Source organism: Pongo pygmaeus, chromosome 4 (assembly GCF_028885625.2).
Source record: "Pongo pygmaeus isolate AG05252 chromosome 4, NHGRI_mPonPyg2-v2.0_pri, whole genome shotgun sequence".
In the NCBI taxonomy this organism is placed as follows: Eukaryota; Metazoa; Chordata; class Mammalia; order Primates; family Hominidae; genus Pongo; species Pongo pygmaeus.
The window spans coordinates 20,081,349-20,099,476 of record NC_072377.2 but is presented as its reverse complement, the minus strand read 5'-3'; the positions used below and the strand labels follow the sequence as shown (position 1 = coordinate 20,099,476).

Here is an 18,128-nt window from a genome sequence, read left to right as displayed (position 1 = left end):
ATGTTATTATTTTTGCTTTTAATAGTAGGTTGTCTGTTTAAATTGAGATTTACAAAAAAACACATTTCTTATATTGATCTCTTGACTGACCACTTTAGAATTCCACTGAGCCACATTTTCTCCTGGCATTATTTTAATATTTTTACACATTTTTGTGATTTTTAAATTTTTGTTTGCTTATTTGATATGCCTTATTGAAATTAATAATAAAAATTTCAATTATATTTTATTTTTTAATAATATTTATTAAAAATCAGATGTGCATGGTTACTGGAGTTATGAAAATGAATGAAATTTGGCTCCTCCCCTCAATGAGAGTAAAGGTGGAAAGATGAAACCTTTAACAGAAAAGATAGTATAATATGGAAGCATTGAATGACAAGGCATTCTTTGGCATCAGAATGGAGTGGCAGCTTATTACGATGAGAAGTTCAGAAGCAACTTCACAGAGGATGGAAAACCACTAAACTCTGAGCAGATAAATAGAAAATATCTAGTTTGAAGGGGATTAGATGTGGATGGGTTGGCACTTTTAAGCCAGCTTATACAGTTTAGTTTGCTGAAATTTAGAGTGAATGAAGAGCCAAATGATTCAGTAAGAAACCTAGAGAGGCATCAAATCAAGATGTATTCCTTCTGAGACTGTGGGGAAGCTCTCAAATATTTTATGCAGAAAAGGATCAAACTGAAATTTCAGAAATAACACATTGACAAGCAGTGTGAATGGACTGGATGGAGAGATGAACAGGAACAGAGGTAGTGAGACCACTTGCAGGATAACCACGACAATCTAAGTAAGAAAGCATGATGTATGAATGAACCCAGTGGTAACTGTGATGGAGAGAAGGGGTGGATTTAGGAGACTTCTAAGAAGAAAGAATCACAAAAACTTGGAAAGCTTATAGTGAGAAGAAATGATGAAAGAAAAATCGATATTAACCGTAAAATTTCAATCTTGGGTTACTGAAAGAAGAGTAAGAAAGCGTCAGCTTCTTACTCTGATACAAGAGAAGACGCAGAATGAGTTCAGACTCATAAATGAATACTTTGGACTTTATGATTGAAAAAGTTCTGGGCCGGGCACGATGGCTGACGCCTGTGATCCTAGCACTTTGGGAGACCGGGGCAGACAGATCACCTGAGGTCAGGAGTTTGAGACCAGCCTGACCAACATGGTGAAACCCTGTCTCTTCTAAATATACAAAAATAGCTGGGTGTGGTGGTGGGCGCCTGTAATCCCAGCTACTCGGGAGGCTGAGGCAGGAGAATTGCTTGTACCTGGGAGGCCGAGGTTGCAGTGAGCCAAGTTCACGCCATTGCACTCCAGCCTGGGTGGCAGAGTGAGACTCTGTCTCAAAAACAAACAAACAAACAAAAAACCCAAAACAAACAAACAAAAAATTTCTGAATAAAATTTCCATTTTTAATGAACTTAACTGTGAAAATAATTTGTGCACAGCAGCAGACTTTGCAGGATTTTTATTTCAATGTGGAGAGTTATACGGGCTCAACCCTGGGTTGAGTAACCCCATTCTCTAGCACAGGAAAACTTTAAAAAGACACTCTTAACTGTCTTCCTTAGTTTGCCTCAACCCACAGCTTCTCCCCATTCCCTGAATTCCCAGTGTGAGGACTCAATAGGTCAGAGTTTTGCATTTTGTTTTTTTTGTGTATTGAATTAGCTTCATCGTGGTTTTAAATTTCTCCCTCTTTATAAAATTATGTTATTCAATAACCAGAAGATGTTTGGTGACATTAGATCAGTTTCTGTCAAATAATATGGTTTAATTCACAAGGTGGATAATTAAGAGAAAAAATGTGATGGGAAATCCCCAAACAAATAATTTTTGAATAACTTTTAGCTTTTTTATATTGTAAAAAAAAAACAAACAAACAAACAAAGAGAAACAGAACTGTAGATTGAGATTGTCTTTTTTTCTGGGAAAATTTTCCCTCAAGAGAAAGTGAGTCAACTATTCTGTGGATCTCAACCTTTCTTGCTCACTGAGCTAAAAAACTTCTTGAGGACAATGGCCCCTGTTTGATTCACCTTAGCACATCGCTTGATACACAGTGGGGATGCAATTAATTCTTTCTTCCATTCAGTTATATTGAATTGGATTTTAGCTGAGAATACACATGAGAACACATTGATACAGGCCAGAACGATGGCTGAATAAAGGTATAGAAATGACAGGGCTTAGGTGGGAGACATGAGAGATGGTCAGGGATACAAATCCAAAAAAAATTTTAAGAAAGACTTCTGTAAGCCATGTAGTCATTTGAGAAAATATTAACTGGAAATACCTAGAAAACTTGATGAAATGGCCTAGTAAGTATAGCCAAATTAAGGACAGAATTTAGCCAGAATGACCACAAGGAAAGTCAAATTCTTATGCAATGCAGAATGAGAATCAAGCAAAGCTTCGAGATTGCATGGAAATGAGATTTTACCTTATTTTTCTGTTGACTCTTAATATACTGAAAAAGAGTGGTAAAACATTCTGACTTTTTCACATAACTGGCTCAAATAAAACCCATAACCTTTTAAAAGATAATAACTATATATATATATATACACACACATATAGTTATAAAGATATATACATATATGTATATGTGTGTGTATATATATATATGAAGAAATAGAATCCTACTTAATCAATTAAAACTATGAAAGATGCATAAAAGGAACTAAGTCATTGCAGCATAGTTTCCTTCTCTACCTTTCCTCAAGTGACTCATGCCTTCGTTATATTCTTCCCTAACTTCATATGTGTGTATATTAATAAATATGAATACTGCATATATGGAGTTTTTATTATTTATAATTTTTAGCAAAATACAACCTTATGTTGTTCATTATATCATATTTTGACACAATGTGATTTTGTCAATTACCAACAAATTACGGGTAGTTCTTCAGAGCTAACACATTTATACTATTATTTTAATAATCATTCATATTTCCTTAAGTATTTACCCTCCAGCCAGATCTTTACATTCTTTTTTTTCTCTCAAATAATCAACAATGATTATTCCTATATAACTCTCCTTGCATATATGTACTGCATTTTTTTTAATTTTTTTTTTTTTTTTGAGACAGAGTCTCGCTCTGTCGCCCACACTGGAGTGCAGAAGTGCAGTGGCACGATCTTGGCTCACTGCAACCTCCACCTCCTGGGTTCAAGCGATTTCTCCTGTCTCAGCCTCCCAAGTAGCTGGGATTACAGGCATCTGTCACCATACCTAGCTAATTTTTTTTTTTTTTTGTATTTTTAGTAGAGACGAGGTTTCATCATGTTGGTCAGGCTGGTCTCAAACTCTTGACCTCAGGTGATCCATCCGCCTCGGCCTCCCAAAGTGTTGGGATTACAGGTGTGAGCCACTGGGCCTAGCCTCATGTGCTATATTTTTACTTCATTCCAGGACACTAATATGCTTTTGTTTTCTATTTCCTGGTTGCACTTTCTCAATATTTTTGTGGTCTCCATGGCTTTTTAACTTTGATGATTACAGGCTTTTAAACTAAATTCTTCTCACCTGTTCTTATTTTAGTGTTCAGTTCATCCAGTTTCATTGCTCTAAATGTCATCTTTGTGTCGATGTTCTCTAAGTTCATAAGGCCAATAAAACTTCTCTTGTGAACTTCAGGCTGCATGTACAAATGACTTCTCTATATATCTGCTGAGACCTTCAAGAAAAAATATCACATTTAGCATGCCTCAGATTGAGTTCTTGATGACTTTCAAACTTTCTGTACCTGGATTCTTCCACATTTTGGTTGATTGCAACTTCAATTATGCGGTAACTATGGCCAAACACCAAACATTTGTGCTTGACTTCTTGTTTGTCTTATACCTCATATCTACTCTTTGAGAAGCCTTTGTTTGTGCAACTTTCAAAATATATTTCTGATTGGATAATTTCTTATTCCTTTCACGAATAACACCCTGGTCCACGCTCCCATCAACAATCTTCTATTTACTGCTGTAGAATTATCTCATTTCTTATTATACATTAAGTTCTAGGGTACATGTGCACAATGTGCAGGTTTGTCACATATGTGTACACGTGCCGTGTTGGTGTGCTGCACCCATTAACTTGTCATCTACATTAGGTATTTCTCTTAATGCTATCCCTCCCCCATTCCCCCACCCCATGACAGGCCCCACTGTGTGATGTTCCCTGCCCTGTGTCCAAGTGTTCTCATTGTTCAATTCTCACCTATGAATGAGAACATGCGGTGTTTGGTTTTTTGTTCTTGTGATAGTTTGCTCAGAATGATGGTTTCCAGCTTCATTCATGTCGCTACAAAGGACATGAACTCATCATTTTTTATGGCTGCATAGTATTCCATGGTGTATATGTGCCACATTTTCTTAATCCAGTCTATCATTGATGGACATTTGGGTTGGTTCCAAGTCTTTGCTCTTGTGAATAGTGCTGCAATAAACATATGTGTGCATGTGTCTTTATAGAAGAATGATTTATAATCCTTTGCGTATATACCCAGTAAAGGGATGGCTGGGTCAAATGGTATTTCTAGTTCTAGATCCTTGAGGAATTACCACACTGTCTTCCACAGTGGTTGAACTAGTTTACACTCCCACCAACAGTGTAAAAGCATTCCTATTTCTCCACATCCTCTCCAGCACCTGTTGTTTCTTGACTTTTTAATGATCGCCATTCTAACTGGTGTGAGATGGTATCTCATTGTGGTTTTGATTTGCATTTCTTTGATGACCAGTGATGATGAGCATTTTTTCATGTATCTGTTGGCTGCATAAATGTGTTCTCTTGAAAAGTGTCTGTTCATATCCTTTGCCCACTTTTTGATGGGGTTGATTTTTTTCTTGTAAATTTGTTTAAGTTCTTTGTAGATTCTGGATATTAGCCCTTTGTCAGATGGGTAGATTGCAAAAATGTTCTCCCATTCTGTAGGTTGCCTGTTCACTCTGATGGTAGTTTCTTTTGCTGTGCAGAAGCTCTTTAGTTTAATTATATCCCATTTGTTTATTTTGGCTTTTGTTGACATTGCTTTTGGTGTTTTAGTCATGAAGTCCTTGCCCATGCCTATGTCCTGAATGGTATTGCCTAGGTTTTCTTCTAGGGTTATGGTTTTAGGTCTAACATGTAAGTCTTTAATCCATCTTGAATTAATTTTTGTATAAGGAAGGGATCCAGTTTCAGCTTTCTACATATGACTAGCCAGTTTTCCCAGCACCAGTTATTAAACAGAGAATCCTTTCCCCATTTCTTGTTTTTGTCAGGTTTGTCAAAGATCAGATGGTTGTAGATGTGTGGTATTATTTCTGAGGCCTCTGTTCTGTTCCATTGGTCTATATCTCTGTTTTGGTACCAGTACCATGCTATTTTGGTTACTGTAGCCTTGTAGTATAGTTTGAAGTCAGGTAGTGTGATGCCTCCAACTTTGTTCTATTTGCTTAGGATTGTCTTGGCAATATGAGCTCTTTTTTGGTTCCATATGAACTTTAGAGTGGTTTTTTCCAATTCTGTGAAGAAAGTCATTGGTAGCTTGATGGGGATGACATTGAATTTATAAATTACCTTGGGCAGTATGGCCATTTTCACGATATTGATTCTTCCTATCCATGAGCATGGAATGTTCTTCCATTTGTTTGTGTCGTCTTTTATTTCATTGAGCAGTGGTTTTTGGATGTCTGCAGTTAGATGCCTCATAAGACTAGACCCCAAAATGCTAACGACTCTACTTCTAATAGTATGGAGAACACTGATAGTCCTTTACAGAAACTGTTTAGAGAGTTATGTAAAATAAATGCATTTGACATGCCTGATTTACCGCTCGTAAGAGGCAAGAAGTTTAGTGACTCTATACGTAATACCTTTGACTATATGTGGAGATCCAAGGAACATAATGAAGCTGGTCGGTTGCTCCTAAGTTCAGTGCACAAAGCGATGAAAGAAAACTATGAACTGAGGGATTCTGTCTCCTGGCTTCAGAAGCAGATACTGAGCCTCAAATTTGCTAAGATTGCCCTGAGTGAGATTCTTTTCTCCTGTAAAGAAACAGCTGAAATTGTGGAAAAACAGACATAAGCTCTTATCATGTGAGTGGCTGACCTGCAATGAAAGATGCATGCACGACCTCGCCAGGTATCTACTGTTAAAGTGAGGGCATTGACTGGAAAAGAAGGGGACCCTGAAACTCGGAATGGGGACATGTGGGAGGACCCCAATAAACCTGGGGATGCTGATTTTGTAAACTCTGATGAACGTTTTTTGGCCAGAATCAAGAGCTTCCCCATCCCCAGTAGTGGCAACATCCACTCCCCAACCCATGCTGCTGTCAGCCTTTCTGCCTTTGGCTGAGAAGATAAACTCTGTGCTGCCTGAGGCAACAGTAATGGCCTCCCCTGAGGCAGTTGCCAGGCAAGATAATGTTGATCATCCTCAGAAGCCACCCGCAACATCTCTGTTTGCTTCTAAACCTATAACTAGACTAAAGTCCCCACAGGCCGATAGAGGGTGAGGTTGAGAGTATGACCCATGAGGACATGCACTACACTTGAAAAGCAGGGGAATATGGAAGTCAGGTAATTAATGGAGTTTTAGCACAGATCTAACTCACAGTGGGTCCAGTGGGTCCCTGGACTCAGCCTGTGGTAATTTCCCCAGTGCCAGAATGCATAATTGGCATAGACATACTTAGCAGCTGGCAGAACCCCCACATTGGCTCCTTGACTGGTAGGGTGAGGGCTATTATGGTGGGAAAGGCCAAACAGAAGCCTTTAGAGCTGCCTCTACCTAGAAAAATAGTAAATCAAAAACAATATTGCATCCCTGGAGGGACTGCAGAGATTAGTGCCACCATCAAGGAGTTGAAAGATGCAAGGGTGGTGATTCCCACCACATCCCCATTCAACTCTTCCATTTGGCCTGTGCAGAAAACAGGTGGATCTTGGAGAATGAGAGTGGATTATCATAAGCTTAACCAAGTGGTGACTCCAATTGCAGCTGCTGTACCAGATGTGGTTTCATTTCTTGAGCAAATTAACACATCTCCTGGTACCTGGTATGCATCCATTGACTTGGCAAATGCCTTTTCCTCCATTCCCGTCCATAAGGCCCACCAGAAACAATTTGCCTTTAGCTGGCAAGGCCAGAAATATACCTTTACTGTCCTACCTCAGGGGTATTTCAACTGTCTGATTTTGTGTCATAATCTTATTCAGAGAGACTTTGATTGCTTTTCACTTCTGCGAGATATCACACTGGTCCATTACATTGGTGGCATTATGCTGATTGGATCCAGTGAGCAAGAAGTAGCAAACACAGTGGACTTATTGGTGAGACATTTGCGTGCCAGAGGATGGGAAATAAATCCAACTACAATTCAAGGACCTTCTATTTCAGTAAAATTTCTGGGGGTCCAGTGGTGTGGAGCTTGTCAAGATATTCCTTCTAAGGTGAAGGATAAGTTGCTGCATTTGGCACCTCCTACAACCAAGAAAGAAGCACAATGCCTAGTGAGCCTATTTGGGTTTTGGAGGCAACACATTCCTCATTTGGACATGTTACTCTGGCCCATTTATTGGGTGACTCGAAAGGCTGCCAATTATGAGTGGGATCCAGAACAGGAGAAGGCTCTGCAACAGATCCAGGCTTCTGTGCAAGCTGCTCTGCCACTTAAGCCATATGACCCAGTAGAACCAATGGTGCTTGAGGTGTCAGTGCCAGACAGGGATATTGTTTGGAGCTTTTGGCAGGCCACCATAGGTGAATCACAGTGCAGGCCTCTATGATTTTGGAGCAACCCCCTGCCATCTTCTGCATGTAATTACTCTCCTTTTGAGAGAAAGCTCTTGGCCTGTTACTGGGCTTTGGTGGAAACTGAACATTTGACTATATGTCATCAAGTCACCATGCGACCTGAACTGCCTATCATGAACTGGGTGCTTTCTGACCCATCTAGCCATAAAGTGGGTCATACACAGCAGCATTCTATCATCAAATAGAAGTGGTTATATATATGATCAAGCTCGAGCAGGTCCTGAAGGCACAAGTAAGTTACATGAGAAAGTGGCTTAAATGCCAATGGTCTCCACTCCTGCCACCCTGCCTTCTCTTCCCCAGTCTGCACTGAAGGCCTCATGGGAGGTTCCCTATGATCAGTTGACAGAGGAAGAGAGAACTTGAGCTTGGTTCACAGATGGTTCTGCATGATATTCAGGCACTACCCGAAAGTGGACAGCTGTAGCACTACAGCCCCTTTTAAGGACATCCCTGAAGGACAACGGTGAAGGGAAATCTTCCCACTGGGAAGAACTTCAAACAGTGCACATGGTTGTGCACTTTGCATGTAAGGAGTAATGGCCAGATGTGTGATTATCTACTGATTCCTGGGCTGTAGCCTATGGTTTGTCTGGATGGCCAGGGACTTGGAAGAAGCATGATCGGAAAATTGATGACAAAGAAATATGGGGAAGAGGTACGTGGGTGGACCTCTCTGAGTGGTCAAAAACTGAAGACATTTGTATTCCATGAGAGTGCTCACCAATAGGTGACCTCAGTAGAGGAGGATTTTAATAATCAAGTGGATAGGATGACCTGATCTGTGGATGCCACTCAGCCTCTTTCCCCAGCCACCCCTGACATAGCCCAATGGGCCCATGAACAAAGTGGTCATGTTGGCAGGGATGGAGGTTACCCACAGGCTCAGCAACATGGATGTCCACTCAACAAGGCTGACCTGGCTACAGCCACTGCTGAGTGCCCAATTTGCCAGCAGCAGAGACCAACACTGAGCCCTCAATATGGCACCATTGTTCGGGGAGATCAGCCAGCTACCTGATGACAGCTTGATTATATTGAACCTCCTCCATCATGGAAAGGGCAGAGGTTGGTCTTCACTGGAATAGACACTTACTCTGCATATGGGTTTGCCTATCGTGCATGCAATGCTTTTGCCAAGACTACCATCCATGGACTCATGGAATGCCTTATCCACTATCATGGTATTCCACACAGCATTGCCTCTAACTAAGGCACTCACTTTACAACAAAAGAGTGTGGCAGTGGGCTTATCCTCATGGAATTAACTGGTCTTACCATGTTTCCCATCATCCTGAAATAGCTGGATTGATAGAATGGTGGAATGGCCTTTTGAAGTCACAATTACAACACCAACTAGGTGACAATACTTTGCAGGGCTGAGGCAAAGGTATCCAGAAGGCTGGGTATGCTCTGAATCAGCATCCACTATATTGTACTGTTTCTCCCATAGCAAAGATTCATGGATCCAGGAATCAAGGAATAGAAGCGGAAGTGGCACCACACACCATCACCCCTAGTGATCCACTAGCAAAATATTTGCTTCCTGTTACGGTGATATTACATTCTGCTGGCCTAGAGGCCTTAGTTCCAGAGGGAGGAACACTGCCACCAGGAGACATAGCAACAATTCCATTGAACTAGAAGTTAAGACTGCCACTTTGGGCTTCTCCTACCTTTAAGCCAACAAGCTAAGGAGGGAGTTACAGTGTTGGCTGGGGTGATTGACCCAGACTAATCAAGATGAAATCAGTCCACTACTTCACAACAGAGGTAAAGAACAGTATGCATGGAATACAGGAGATCCATTTGGGTGTCTCTTAGTATTATCATTCCCTGTGATTAAGGTTAATGGAAACTACAATAGCCCAATCCAGGCAGGACTACAAATGGTCCAGACCCCTCAGGAGTGAAGGTTTGGGTCACTCCACCAGGAAAATATCACGACCTGCTGAGGTGCTTGCTGAAGGCAAAGAAATACAGAATAGGTAGTAGAAGAAAGTAGTCATCAATACCAGCTATGACCACATGACCTTCTGCAGCAATGGGGACTGTAATTGTCATGAGTATTTCCTCCTTCTTTTGCTAAAAATATTTGTACATGTATACACTTGTATGAAGAAAATATCTTTATTTTATTTCCTTTATCATATGACATAAGATTTATTGACTTCATATCAGCACTTAAGTATTGTTAACTTTATGTGCCAGTGTTTGGGTTGGGGGTTGGTGTGTTTCCGGTTGTACGGAGGACAGTTATATTATGTTAGGTGTAATTATGACCTTATTATTGTCTTCATTTGAAGACTATGCATGATCTCAGGAGATGTGTATGGGTTCAACTTGACAAAGGGTGTACTTGTGATGGGTAATACTGAGTGTCAACTTGATTGGATTGAAGGATACAAAGTATTGATCCTGGATGTGTCTTTGAAGATGTTGCCAAAAGAGATTAACATTTGAATCAGTGGGCTGGGGAAGGCAGATCCACCCTTAATCTGGTGGACACCGTCTAATTAGCTGCCAGCAAATATAAAGCAGGCAGAAAAACGTAAAAAGGGGAAACTGGTCTAGTCTCCCAGTCGACATCTTTCTCCCGTGCTGGATGCTTCCTGCCCTCAAACATCGGACTCCAAGTTCTTCAGTTTTGGGACTTGGACTGGCTCTCCTTGCTCCTCAGCTTGCAGACAGCTTATTGTGTGATGTTGTGATCATGTGAGTTAATAAACTCCCCTTTATATTTATATAGGAGATTATATATATCCTATATTATATATATATTTTATATATACATCCTATATTATATATATATTTTATCTATCTATATATATATATCCTATATTTTATATATATATATACCCTGTTAGTTCTGTCCCTCTAGAGAACACTGACTAATACAATAGCCTTGAATGAGCTTTTTTGTTGCTGTGGTGTCAGTTGTAATATCTCCCATTTCATTTCTTACCGAGGTTATTTGGATTTTCTCTCTTCTTGGTTAATCTTGCTAATGGACTATCAATTTTATTTATTTATTCAAAGAAACAGCTTTTTATTTCATTTTTTTTGTATTTTTTTGTTTGTTTTTATTTGATTTAGTTCTGCTATGATCTTGGTTATTTCCTTTCTTCTGCTGGGTTTGGGTTTGGTTTGTTCTTGTTCCTCTAGTTCCTTAAGGCGTGACCTTAGATTGTCAGTTTGTGCTCTTTCAGTCTTTTTTATGTAGCCATTTAGGGCTATGAAATTTCCTCTTAGCACCACCTTTGCTGTATCCCAGAGGTTTTGATAGTCTGTGTCATTATCATTGTTCAGTTTGAAGAATTTTTCAATTTCCATCCTTTTGTTTTTGACCCAGGGCTCATTCAGGAGCAGGTTATTTAATTTCCATGTATTTGCATGGGTTCAAAGGTTCCTTTTGAAGTTGATTTCCATTTTATTCCACTGTGGTCTGAGAGAGTGCTTGATATAATTTCAATTTTCTTAAATTTATTGAGGCTCATTTTGTGGTCTATCATATGGTCTATCTTGGAGAAAGTTCCATGTGCGATTGAATACAATGTGTATATTGCAGCTGTTGGATGGAATGTTCTGTGTTTATCTGTGAAGTCCATTTGTTCCAAGGTATAGTTTAAATCCAGTTTCCTTGTTGACTTTCTGTCTTGATGACCTGTCTAGTGCTGTCAGTGGGGTATTGAAATCCCCCACTATTCTTGTGTTATTGTCTGTCTCATTTCTTTGATCTAGTCGTAATTGTTTCATAAATTTGGGAGCTCCAGTATTAGGTACATATATGTTTAACTTTGTGATATTTTCCTGTTGGACAAGGCCTTTTACCATTATATAATGTCCCTCTTTGCCTTTTTTAACTGCTGTTGTTTTAAAGTTTGTCTTTTTCTGATATAAGAATAGCTACTCCTGCTTCCTTTTGGTGTCCATTTGCATGAAATGTCTTTTTTTCACCCCTTTACTTAAAGTTTATGTGAGTCTTTATGTGTTAGGTGAGTCTCTTGAAGGCAGCAGATACTTGTTTGGTGAATTCTTATCCATTCTGCAGTTCTGTATCTTTTAAGTGGAGCATTTAGGCAATTTACATTCAATGTTAATGTTGAGATGTGAGGTACCATTCCATTCATAATGTTGCCTGTGTATCTTGGTTTTTTGGGGGTTTTTTGTTTGTTTGTTTTGTTTTTTGTTTTTAAATTGTATTTTGTTTTATAGGTCCTGTGAGATTTATGCTTTAAAAAGGTTCTGTTTTGATGCGTTTCAAGGATTTGTTTCAAGATTTAGAGCTCCTTTTAGCAGTTCTTGTAGTGGTGGCTTGGTAGTGACAAATTCTCTCAGCATTTGTTTTTCTGAAAAAAACTGTATCTTTCCTTCATATATGATGCTTAGTTTCACTGGATACAAAATTCTTGGCTAATAATTGTTTTGTTTGAGGAAGCTGAAGATACGGCCCCAATTCCTTCTAGCTTGTATGGTTTCTGCTGAGAAATCTGCTGTTAATCTGATAGGTTTTTCTTTGTAGGATACCTGGTGCTTTTGTCTCACAGCTCTTAAGATTCTTTCCTTTGTCTTAACTTTAGATGACCTATGCATTGGCATAACACATAACAATGTGTCTAGGTCTCTAGCAAGGCCAGGGAATATTTCCTCAATTTTTTTCCCCAAATATGTTTTCCAAGCTTTTAGATTTCTCTTCTTCCTGAAGAACACTGTTTATTCTTAGGTTTGGTCATTTAACATAATCCCAGACTACTCTGAGGCTTTGTTCATATTTTCTTATTCTTTTTTCTGTCTTTGTTGGATTGGGTTAATTTGAAGAACTTGTCTGAATTTCTTTCTTCTACTTGTTGAATTTTATTGCTAAGGCTTTCCAGAGAATTTTGCATTTCTATCTGTGCCCAATGTTTCCTGAAGTTTTTATTGTTTTTGTTTCTGCTATCTATTTCATTGACTATTTCTCCTTTCACTTCTTGTATCTTTTTTTATTATTATTTATTTCCTTGCATTGGGCTTACCTTTATTTGGGGCCTCCCTGATTAGATTAATAACTAACCTCCTGAATTCCTTTTCAGGCAAATCGGGGATTTCTTCTTGGTTCGCATCCATTGCTGGTGAGCTAGTAGGATTTTTGGGGGTGTTAAAGAGCCCTGTTTTGTCATATTACCAGAGTTGGTTTTCTGGTTCCTTCTCATTTGGGTAGGTTATGTCAGAGGGAAGGTCTAGGGCTGAAGGCTGTGGTTAGATTCTTTTTTCCCGTGGGGTGTTTCCTTCACATAATGTCCTCCCCCTTTTCCTATGGATGTGGCTTCCTGAGAGCCAAGGTGTAGTGATTGTTGCCTCTCTTCTGGGTCTAGCCACCCAAAAAGTCTACCAGGCTCTGGGCTAATACTGGGTGTTGTCCACACAGAGTCCTGTGATGTGAACTGTCTGTGGGTCTCTCAGCCATGAATACCAGCACCTGTTCTGGTGGAGGTGGCAGGGAGGTGAAATGGACCCTGTGAGTGTTCTTAACTTTGGTGGTTTAATGCTCTTTTTTGTGTGCTTGTTGGCCTCCTGCCAGGAGGTGGTGCTTTCCAGAGAAGATCAGCTGTGTTAGTATGGAGAAGAACCCATGGCGGGTGGGGCCCTAGAACTCCCAAAAGTATATGCCCTTTGTCTTCAGTTACCACGATGGGTAGGGAAGTACCATTGGGTGGGGGCAGGGCTAGGCGTGTCTGAACTCAGACTTTGCTTGGGCGGGTCTTGCTGCCACTGCTGTGGGGGATGAGGGCAAGATTTCCAGGTCAATGGAGTTATGTACCTGGGAAGATAATGGCTGCCTCTGCTGAGTTGTGCAGGTTGTCAAGGAAGTGGGGGAGAGCCGGGAGTCACAGGCTTCTTCCAGCTCCCACACAATCCAAAGGGCTGGTCTTACTCCTCCCATGGCGCCATCATAGCACCGAGTCTGTTTCCAGGCAATGGGCAAGCAGGGCTGAGAACTTACCGCCGGCTAACCCGCTTCCCAGTTGCAAAAGAAAGTAGGGCTTTAGAGCTTCCACTGTCTGTGGAGTCTACATGCAGGATTTGCATCCTCCCCTGAGTCCAAGCAGGAATGTACACTGCTTCCTCTACCCCTGTATTTTGCTTGGCTTCCTACATTCACACAGCTCCAGGTAAGATCAGAATATTCTCCCATAAACTAGACCTTCAGTGTCCCCAGTGGGGGTGTGTATTCAAGGGCAACGGATCTCCCTTTCCCTGTTTCACAGCCTGGCCACTTAGAGTATTTGGGGCATCTTGGGGGCCCTGCAGGAGCAATCTGCTTCCTTCAGAGGGTCTGCGAGTACTCTCAGAATTCCTGATAGTCCTGCAGTCGTTCTGGGGCAAAATTAACAATGTGAGCCTCCACATCCTGCTCTGTCCGTCTGAGTTATAGCTGCAATCCAGTCCTGACTCCCATCCACCTTGATGGATTAAATTTTTAAAAATAAAACTTTATTTAACTGTTTAACATAACTTTTTACACAATTATTGGTGTGTAATTAAAAATTATGGTTAATACATGTCCCTTTTTCACAGAGACTAATATATTATCAGTTAGCAAGAGACTGTTACTGCTTAATGTGTTTTATTTCACATCAGTTACTTTTCAAGAGTTCAACTGATTTTTGTTTCATTTGCCTATACTTTAAGAATATAATACATTCTGGAATGAAGGATACATAATACTTCTCAGGGACGTGTATTCCCTATGTTTTCACACTTCTTTCACATTGTGTCACATATTTTTATGCAAGTTTTGGAGATAATGATCAATCATAGTGGAATTACTATATTTCTGCCTTTATTTTTGGCTTTCACTGAAATATTATAAATATGTTTTCTACTTATAAACAAGTGTATAAATTATGTATCCCAAAATATTACAGTTTTAAGTCAATGACCTATCTTTTTAACATAATTAAACTCAACTTTGTAAATGAATGGCTCCACCACCATCTTCTTAACCTTTTAAAGTTGTTCTTCCCCCAAGGAATAGAATATTATTTTATTAAGGAACTTTGCATTAGAGTGAAAGCTATAAATTTTCAGGTCCTGATCCTAATGTAGTCCAGGGTGAATAAATAGTTTTCTAGAGTGAACTCATATGAGTCACATTGGCTTTCTAAGTGCCATAGGTTACTAATTAATGCTAAGAAAGTGACAATTTATTAAAGTAATGCTAGAGATTACTAGCATTTTGCTTCACTAGGGTGATTGAATTTTCTTTTTATTTTTTTCACCCCTCATTCCTTTGCTGTTCTCTAAAGAGCAGTTAATTTAGCCTACTTTGTTATGTGATGAGATACCCAAAGACTATCTCTTCTTGCTTTAGGACAATATAATGTCTGTCTTTCAGCATGAAAATACAGCCTACTTTGCAAAATCCCATGGCTCTAAAAGTATATATAAGGTGTTACATTCAGACCCTGCTACAATGCCCTTGGTATTACTAAACTGATAAAAAAAAAAGGGGGGGGGGCCTCTACTGTATATGACCAAAATCAAATTTATCTTCCAAATATTTTTACTTATTTCACTGTAAAAAAAAATCATGGCATCTCTCTTAAGTAGTATAGTGGCTAGCTAAGCTTGTAACCTACATTTAACTGGTTACTGAGTCACTACCATGTCTATATATGGAGTATTTCTAATTTCCATGCTCTTTTCCAATCTCCTTCATTTGATGCCTCATTGGTGACCCCACTCACAGATGACATATTTCTACCATCATAATATTCCTGATTATCTCTATTCAAGAGCTTTTTCTCCATTTCTCAAGTTTTCTGTGTCTGCAACTACCCTTATTCTTCACCTATTTCATTCATTCATCATTTTTGGCTTACAAAAATTAATCAAATACTTCTCTAGAGTCTTCAAACCCTTTTATTAAAAAATTCAAGACAAAATATTCAAGGTTTCTCTCAGGCTCCATTCCTGTTGCAAAGTGTATATTGCAAATAGAACTGAGATTTGAGAACAGATGTGTTGGAGGAGAGGGAATCTTGAGAGTAAACCACTTTGCTATCTCACAGTGGTTATCATCATAATCATAGAAACTATTAGTCAATCTACTAAATAACTACTACAATGGTTTCCCATTAGTGTTACATGGGAATCTGATTATTTCAAGATTTAACCAAGCTGGCCAAGAAACTAAAATTTCATTAAGAAAATGATCATCTACATTATTTAAAAACTCATGCTAAATATTCTTAGAAAGCAATGTAATCTAAATACATTTTCATGATATTTTTGTGTAAGTTTCATAATATTTGGTGCAAGGTTATCCAAAAATATAAATATTACTGAATTATAATTCACTAATCTTATTACATTCTAGGTTCAAATTAGTCATATCTTCAGAAGCATTTATGCTGTTTATTAGGTATTATAAAAACTATTAATTATAAAAAGTGTATATGAATTATAATAATGTTATACATGTAGAGTCAGATTCAAGTCTTAAAATTGATAGCCCTAAAATTACTGAAATTTTTATTTTTATATCTGAATTACTGGAATCTATATAGAGTATATAGTATATATATATTTAATAGATGCTATAAGTTAAGAACTTTACTATTTCTCTTATATACCTAAGCCTATTCTTCTTTAAATATACTTAAGTATCTGTAATACGAACCTAACTGTACACTTAGTATAATTTTATATTGCTACATTTTGTTAGTAATAAAAAAACTAAATGATATCAAATTAATTTCACTAAACATATGTTTTTCATGTATATATATATACACACATATACATATCCTGAAGATGAATGCCAATTTTCATCATTGTTAAACTTTTAGAAATTGTTAAAAGACATAAGACATTCTGCAAGAATGTTTTATATAGTTATAAGTACAATATATAGATTTATAATTTACATGTAACAACATACTAATTACCAAACTATCTCACCTTTTGTTAGTTTAATGACAAGTATTCTAGAAAAGGTTTTAGAAACATTTGGTAAATGAATTTGTTGATTTACTTTGCTACGTTTTGGTCATGGATTGATGTGAAGTTAGAGAATATGAAATAGGTTGCTCTATTGATACTTTGCAGGTGTCTGCTTCATGAAAGATGAATCTTCTAGTTACTAAAATGATATGCTAAGAGACATAAATAAATAAACACATTTTCATACAAGCATACAATTGTATCACCCAATTCATTCTGCATTCTTCTTTTAGTATCCAATTTACTAATGAAGTGTGAATCTTTGAAAGCTGTGTATTTTTGCTCATTTTTATAAAAGAGCTAAATAAGCATTTTTAAATGGTTTCATCTGTTGAATCTTACTCTGTGATTCCTGTCAAAATTTTGTCCTGGTAATTTTTTACATGTTTTCAAGAAAGAAGTGAAATTATTCCCATACTATCATTTACGTTTCAGTTGCCATAATTTTCCCAGAAAAAGTCTTTTTCTCATATTGCATTGTCTTTTTCTGTATTTTGTCTTTTCCAAATGTCTTCTGAGAGTTCAGAGACTTTAAAACCTCGAAAATGTTCATGTTACTATGGCAAGAAAACTGAAATGCTGTGTGAACAAGGTTCTGTTTTTTCAATGTTTCTACGTGTCAGAAATGAGAAAAAGGTAAGTCATTGAGGTTATGTGCCCAAAAAGGTTTAATATAAAGGATAACTGTTCAGACCTCTTGGGAGAAACAATCCTTAAAAATATATTTGTGAACTGAGAAAATACTGCTGTTATTTCTAGCTAGAAACATAGCACTGGCACTCTTGGAACTATTTAAGTGCATTTTGGTGTTACAGCAGAATCTTTAACAAAAACTATATGCAGTTTAAATGACAACAAGGTGTATTATCTCAATATTTTAGGTATTTTTCTTATTGAAGACCTCTTCTCTAATTTATTGTTACTTTTCTAATATCTATTCAAATAATATTTGATAATTTTAATTTTAGTAAGTGTAGATTTGTTACTGTATTTCAGTAATTAAATGAGAGCCTATTTATCAACTAAATATATTACTACTATTTAAATTTTGAGTTAAAGTTTTATAATCCCTAACTAAAAAAATACTCTATCCCTAAAAAAGTACTCTTTTTTTTTTTTTTTTTTTGAGATGGAGATGGAGTCTCGCTCTGTCTCCCGGGCTGGATTGCAGTGTCGCGATCTCTGCTCACTGCAAGCTCCGCCTCCTGCGTTCACGCCATTTTCCTGCCTCAGCCTCCCTGATAGCTTGGACTACAGGCACCCGCCACCACGCCCGGCTAATTTTTTTTTGTATTTTTTTAGTAGAGACGGAGTTTCACCGGGTT

At 38.2% G+C, this 18,128-nt stretch overlaps 1 protein-coding gene across 2 annotated transcripts in view; it reads left to right on the top strand.

The window, feature by feature from the left end:
- The window catches only part of CDH18 (cadherin 18), a 525,645-nt gene that overhangs the window by 232,100 nt on the left and 275,417 nt on the right, over window positions 1-18,128 (top strand). The gene's annotated exons all lie outside the window — the stretch shown is intronic.